Source organism: Piliocolobus tephrosceles, chromosome 1 (assembly GCF_002776525.5).
Source record: "Piliocolobus tephrosceles isolate RC106 chromosome 1, ASM277652v3, whole genome shotgun sequence".
NCBI classification, from domain to species: Eukaryota; Metazoa; Chordata; class Mammalia; order Primates; family Cercopithecidae; genus Piliocolobus; species Piliocolobus tephrosceles.
The window spans coordinates 49,290,233-49,297,452 of record NC_045434.1 but is presented as its reverse complement, the minus strand read 5'-3'; the positions used below and the strand labels follow the sequence as shown (position 1 = coordinate 49,297,452).

The 7,220-nt window shown below is 34.4% G+C and overlaps 1 protein-coding gene across 1 annotated transcript in view; it reads right to left on the bottom strand.

The window, feature by feature from the left end:
• The window catches only part of RGS13 (regulator of G protein signaling 13), a 24,199-nt gene extending 19,015 nt beyond the window's left edge, over window positions 1–5,184 (bottom strand). Inside the window, exons 1-3 of the mRNA XM_023203372.3 lie at window positions 5,014–5,184; window positions 3,668–3,738; window positions 3,132–3,171 (exon numbers count right to left, since the gene is read on the bottom strand). The gene's annotated coding sequence lies outside the window, so the exon portion shown is untranslated. The remainder of the gene's footprint in view (window positions 1–3,131; window positions 3,172–3,667; window positions 3,739–5,013) is intronic.
• Window positions 5,185–7,220: the final 2,036 nt, after the last annotated feature.

Below are 7,220 nucleotides of genomic sequence, written 5' to 3'. Positions count from 1 at the left end.
CTTCCTTCCTTCCTTCCTTCCTTCCTTCCTTCCTTCCTTCCTTCCTTTCTTTCTTTCTTTCTTTCTTTCTTTCTTTCTTTCTTTCTTTCTTTCTTTCTTTCTTTCTCTTCTTCTTTCTTTCTTGAAAGCTATTGATAGATGTAATAATGACAGAGACGCAGACTCTTCTCATTTGACCATTCTGGCCTGCATGTCTCTCTAGGAGGCATTGTTACAATAAGTCAAGTTACAATATGAGTGACATTCCTTCTTTATTCTGGGTTTTCAACCTCTGTCTATGTACCTAAAGGTACCTAAAGGTACCTAAAGGTACATAGACAGAGGTTGAAAACCCAGAATAAAGAAGGAAAACCAATAGAATTTCAGGTTCCTGAAGAAGGAGGAGGGGCTAGAATTCAGAATGTGGGAGCTGAGACATTGGAGAAATGGAAATACAGGAAACAGTTACTATTCTCTTGTAACTAGTGAAAATATAGGTATAGATTCAAGTTCATTTGCAGGTTTGGGGATAAGAATATGTGGGAAATGTGGTCTGATTAACTTCATTTTCTATGTAGGTCTCTACTGTAAGTGAGGAGGACCAGGAAGGAGCAATAAAGTTATTTGTATCTATAGGAAGGAAGAAAATGGAAAGGGAATAGATTAATGCACTTATTAGGACTCTTCTGATTGCAAATAGAGATTCACAAGACTTAAGCAAAAGGGAGAGTTTATTAAAGGGATATGTTTGTGTGTGTAGTTAGGTTCTAGATGACCTTAAATACCAGACTAAAGCTGTTAGACTATTTTGTTAGTAGAAGTAATCCACTGAGGTCTTTAAACAGCAGTGTGATAAAAATAAAAACCTTTTTCTAGAAAGATAAATCTGACTGAAAATAATCAACACTGACATTAATTGAGACTAAAAAACTATTACATTGACTGGCTCTCAATAGCTAGTCCTGTGTGTAATTGTACCTTGAACTACATTAGTTCAAATTTCCAGCTACTTAGTTTGAGTTTCAAGATTCCTCATCTCTGTGATCACCTATGAAATGTAGTTACACAGTGACTCGCAGCTTATCTTCTAAGTAGAAGGACAGGAAAACATTTACTTCCTTCACATGTCTCCTTTGTAAGTATAATGAGTCATCCCTGTCTTATGCTGAGACTTGACCTCTCCCTTACCGTCTATTTTTAACAATAGTTTTTGTGTCCCGCTGTCTTCTCACTTGATCTATTGGAGCTATGTGTACACATTTTCAGACCTTTTATTGTGGTGATTTCTGTAACTCAAATGTATGTCTATTAATGGGTTATCATATTTTCTTTTATAAATTTAATGAAATTGGCAAAAGCAGAATGGTCTTAGTATGCAATACTCACTAAGGTCTGAAGTATAGTGAAGGTAAAGTAATTTCTGGATGCAGTAGAGTTTAGGGGGTTCCCACAGCTCCTGCGAGTTGACAGAGTATATTCAAATAGTTCTGGGGTTTGAAGCCAGACAGACATGTGCTTGAGGTCAGGCTCTTATTAAGCTGTGTGACCTTGGGTGTATTAATTAAACCTCAGATTTTCATTTCCTTTTCCTTTTCTCTAAAATGGAACTGTAAAGATTAAAAAAATTGCATGTATGCAAAAATTTTCTGTTCCAGTATATTCGATTTTCCTTCAGCTACTTGCATGCTCTTACTCAGGAAATAGTTCCTAAGTTCTTTTGTATGTACCAGGAAACATATATTCTGTTAGACTGCATTTCTTCCTCTTTTAAAATTTCATCTCAGATCTCACAAGTTTTCCCCATTAACTTTATTCATTCTTCAACGTGTCAACATATAATCTGCAAATCCTCCTTCTCTTCATTTTTGTTGTTTCCGTGTTTCTATATTTCTATTGTTCACACATTATTTTAGTGGCTGAGTCCCAGCTTCAGAATTAATTGGGTCTACAATAGGGATTCACAGACATCTGGGTGTGTGTATCACACTGATGGGTTGGGGCTGCCAGAAGAGCTCAGGCATGCTTGAGTGTTAGAGAAAAAAGGGGTGAGAGGACAGCCTAGCCACAGCTTCCCATTAAATGCAGTTATTCAGGTTGTTCTCTCTATGGAGATGCCTGGTCCAAAAGGAGAGAGAAGGTTGAGATCCACTCAGACTCCCCTAAGTCTTGGCTTCACAGCCAAGTGGGGCTTCATCCACATGGTGAAAAGCTACTTTTTAAATAATTCCAGCAAAAACTCTGTGTACACCAATAGCAGCCCTGTGCTCAGCTACATGACTGATTCAGTGAGGGTTCCTTGGTCCAAGCAACTTATTAGTTAGGTGACATTGAAAAAGAAGCAATATATATAGATATAATGTTATTTATATTTCTGATTTATCTATTCCTGCTAGACTTTAAGTTTCCTAAATTGTTACATTCGAATGTTACTTGATAATTACATATAAGTAGTTGTTTATATGTTGGTTAGAATTTTAAGTCAAACATTTACAGATTTATTAAATTATGGAATACAAATAGAATGTAATGTCATAAAAGTATCAATGATTAAATTGCAGAAAATATTTAGTGACAGAATTGTGTATGAGATGTGTTATGCGTAGAAAAAATAGACCATAAGAGTTGTTATACATGGAATAAATAGACCATAAGATGTTCTCTGGTGTTCCTGTCCTTTAGGAAATGGGACTGGAGACTGGACGCTGTCCCATTGACTAGAGTTCTGCTCCTGTGCCCAGAGCCTGATGCCTTCCTGCCTATATTGTAAGATTTCTGGAACTGAAAGTCCATCCGCATGTCTGTGTTTCTCTCTATTGATTACTGCTGGATTCACAAGCACCATGTACCACCATTGTGTTGGAATATCACAGAACTCCCCACCCCCCAACTTTATAATGCTCTCTATGTTGAAACAAAGAGATAAATTCACAAATACTTAACCCAGCTTCAGGTTAAAAAGGTCATATTGACCACCTGAGTTTATTATCTCTTCCAACCCAAACACTGGTAATATTATAGGAAAGGAACATGCAAGACTTAAACATGAAGGAAAAAGGACATTAAACGAGGGGAAAAATAATGACAAAATATTTTAAAGTAATTTTGGAAGATGGAAGGCAGATGCTCAGAAGTAGAAATTAAAATTCTCATACCTCTAAAATGAGAAGAGAAAAGGCAGCCTTAGAATATCATCTGACAAAATAAGAAAATATAATTCACAGTCTGAGGACAAAGAATTTGCAAAATAACCAGTGGTTTAAAAAGAAGTATCTACAATCCAACATTCAACAATATTTATCACTAAATAATACATCTCAATCGACAGTTTAATAGCACCAATATAGAGTGGCAGAATGAAATCCTCTCACATTTACAAATGAGAACTTCTAAGAAATATTCTTGGTAATTCCATAAAGGGTACATTCTAATTTTTTGTAAAAGCAAAGTTCTTTAGGATAAGGATTTGATTAAAACATCCTATTGATAAGTGTATTTTGTTAGTTAAATCCAACCAAGGGCATCTTTAGTTGTACCCTTAAAATTAGAGTTCAAATAGTCAATACTGATAAAAATTAACTTTAGATGTTTTATAGAACTACATATCTACTTTGGCAAAAACAGAATTCCCAGTGAAAGAGTGATCTAAATTGGTCTGACATAGAACTGATTAAATTGTGGATAAACTCACCAAGCTTCAAATAAACAATGATCATTTTTTTCTCATGTTGGTGGTATAATATGTGGAAACATTCCATTGACCTAAAAATAAAATAATAACAAAATCAAACAAAAACAAAAAGATTATTGTGTGCTTCCGGAGAATGCATATTTGGCAAATATTTGTATAAATACTCTTAAGTTTTAAGTAAATACTTTTTCCACCTCAGAAATGCTGGATTATGGTTGTTTCTGTTTTTTATTTAACTCTTTATCTAAAATTGTTTTAATTTCATGACTTATTATAAAAATTTCTTCACTATTTTTATTTGTATTTTTCCATTGCTCTTTATTTAAATAATCCATATTTATCTTAACATTGTGTGTTAATTTGCTTTTCTTTTTTGTTTTTCAATACCCTCTCAGTAAAACTAGCATGTACTTTTACAATAGAAACATAGAGTGTTTAGAACAAGTTTGGGTCTCCATGATGATTTTGCCTCCTCTGTTTTCTCCTGATAATTATTTAAAAGAAATACATTTCACTGATAGAATTGAATTCTCAGACTGATTATAAATGCATTGGTGATGGATTGAGTTGTATTAGCAGTATGCCAGAAATAGATTTGTTTCCTCCATTTTTTAAATGAAATCTTAAAGTATCATGAAAACATGAAAATAAATAAATGTTCTAAAAGCAATTCTGTCTGTTAACATATATCTGCATTTAAATATGTTTATTTTATGATATAGCATGTTACATAAAATTTAGTAAAATTTGGAACAATTTACATTTTAGCGAGACTTTGTTTACACAGCATACAAATTTCTTGTCCTTTAAAAAATGCAAGAAATTAGTGCATAGTTGCACTTAAGCATAACATAAAAGAATAAAAAAATTCTATAAAATCAAGATTAACAATGTTTCAGATAAACCTTACAATAATCCACACCTAGGTTCAGTATAGCTAATAAAGTGATGAAACTAATAATTTGGTAATGCATGATTTTTGAAACAATTCATAAATGTCTGATTTTGTAATATATTTGTATCTAAACATATAAAATGAAAAACATTTAAAATGAGGATATACACAAAAATATTTAAAATAAAATAATATACTTTAAAACTGTAGTATTTCCTCTATTGCCCAATTTAAAAGATTCATTTATATAGTGAGTGACTGTAAGCTTTGTTTTAAATATAGAAAGCCAGGCAAAAGAATATGTGTTTGTTAGTTTGTTTTTTTTTTTTCCTTAGAAAAACCTCTGCTGACACTCCCAGAAGTTCTACCGATGAAATCGGCATCCTCTAGTCATTTATATCAAACCAATAGTCTTGTATTTATCAACTATTTTATAGAATCTCATACTTACAAATATATCCTGTCGAGCAGTCCACCATGCTAAATTTGATCTCCTCTTTGTTATGATCCGTTTGAAATCAGGTTCTGAAATTTTATGAGACACCCAGCATTTTATTTTTCCCAGCGTAAAAGGATTTTACTGTCTCTGTAATTACCTTCGATGGCACTCTGGCCTCAGTATGAATGTTCTGTTTTTACACACACGTATCTATGCAAAGAGAGGTTTTGTTGAATATGGAAAGTAGTGCTGTAGGACTCCAGTGCATTACTGATAAAGAGGTTTTATCTAACATTATCAGACCATCTGAAGTGATCAGATGATTGGAAGCAGCAGCTCCATGAAATCTTCAAAGTAATACTCAAACCTTTTTTTCCAAAATAATTTTTCTAGTTTTAGAAAATGTATAGTCTAAAGTAAAATTCCCTTTTAAAAAAGACAGAAAACTGAGTACAAACACATAGGACCTCACTGCAAACATATGTTAGTAAATGGTTAAGAACTATTAAAATCACTCTGTTTGTAATAGATTACTAGGGACTTTTAACAACTGAAGGATCTAAAAAAGTATCTTTTCTAGTTATACCTCTCTAGTTCCTTCAACCGGTCCTCTAGGGCAGTCCTGGACTCCCTTGTTCTACAGTTGGTTAACGTGCCTTCAAAATCTGAATTGAACACAGTGCTTAAGATGAAGTCTAATGAATACAGAATATGGCAAGATTGTGAATGTCTTTGTCCTGGATTTACTCCAAGTGTGTGTGTGTGTGTGTGTTTGTGTGTGCGTGTGTGTGTGTGTGAGAGAGAGAGAGGGAGACAGACAGACAGAGAGAGAGAGAGAGAGAGAGAGAGGAACAGAGTGGTGGGAGTAGAGAAATTCTAGAATAAAACAGCAGTAAAGAAGATCAAAATGTGGTTAATGGAGTGTTTCTTAAAATATTTAGCAGCCCAATGAGACAAGATTAACCTTACTTGTCTTTAATAATATTGAGATTCAAACCCAAGAAAATTGAATTTATCAAACCTGATAGATAAGTTTGGGACTAGAAAAGGAAAGTAAACTTTGGAAAGTCAGAAGCTGCGTAGAGGTAGCAATAATGTAGGATGTAAAGGGCAGGTTTGCCTTAGTTTGGGAGGATCTGGGTTGTTTGTGGACAGCACTCATTTTCTCTGGGTGCTACTTGTGCAATTTCCTCCCCACCTCAGGACATTTGGGATACTGGATCTCTTCAGGAAATCTTCAGCGTCATAGTCAAGACTTTTCCTCACCCCAAATAATTCGTTTTTTGGGGGGATTTAGGAATGTTTGCTCTTTCTCAGGGTGTGGATGCAAGGAGCTGGCAGGAAGGTTCTGGAATTAACACCCTGTGTGAGTGTGTTTCAAAGCTTGCTTAATGGAGTCAAACATGAGAATCTCCCTACAGAGTAAAACTTAAGTCTCAACAGGGACTGAAAAACAAAGAAATCATAGAGTGAAGAGTAACAGCATGAGTAGGTGGAAATTCCTGGAGGAATTCAAGAGCAATGTATAGGTATTTGTGGCAGATTTCTAAGCATGGTTTGTTTCTCTGAAAAAAGTGTAGTTCAAGTTCAGTTTTTGAAATCAGAGCAATATAATGCTTTGTACGGCACCTAGGTGGATCAGACTAATTCAGAGCTGTCAGGTTAGGGCAGGTAATAGGATTATGCCTTCGTTGGTGCAGCTTGGGAATGCCCTTTCCATTGAAAGGCTGTCCTTCTGATGAACTGATCTGCTTACTCTAGAGCACTTTTGCTGTATTTCAATTTCAGCCAATGTAAGTCCAAAGTAATACAAATTCCAATGTGCACAATTAAAAATATTTAATATTTTCATGTTGAAAGTTCAAAATGAACTTTACAAGAGCAGAAAAATGAAGTATTAGAAATTATAAATTCAGAATTTGCCATTTCTATCTTCTACAAAAAGTGGAGAAATATAATTACTGGTTAATGTTGGTGATGACAGCTTGAGAAATAAGCCTACTATTTTCAGTGCATCCTATTTATACTATATAGTTGTTGCCATTTGTTCAAAGGGTGGCTCTGTCTGTTTTCATATACTCATTGTCCGCATCTTGGAGTGGACAACTCAGAGACTTGACCAGTCTCCCGTCCCCTCTGGTTTGCTGCCAATTAGAAACAATCTAACTTTGGTTTCTGATTTGTGTGAACCCAAAATATGCTGAGAACAAAAATTAGGA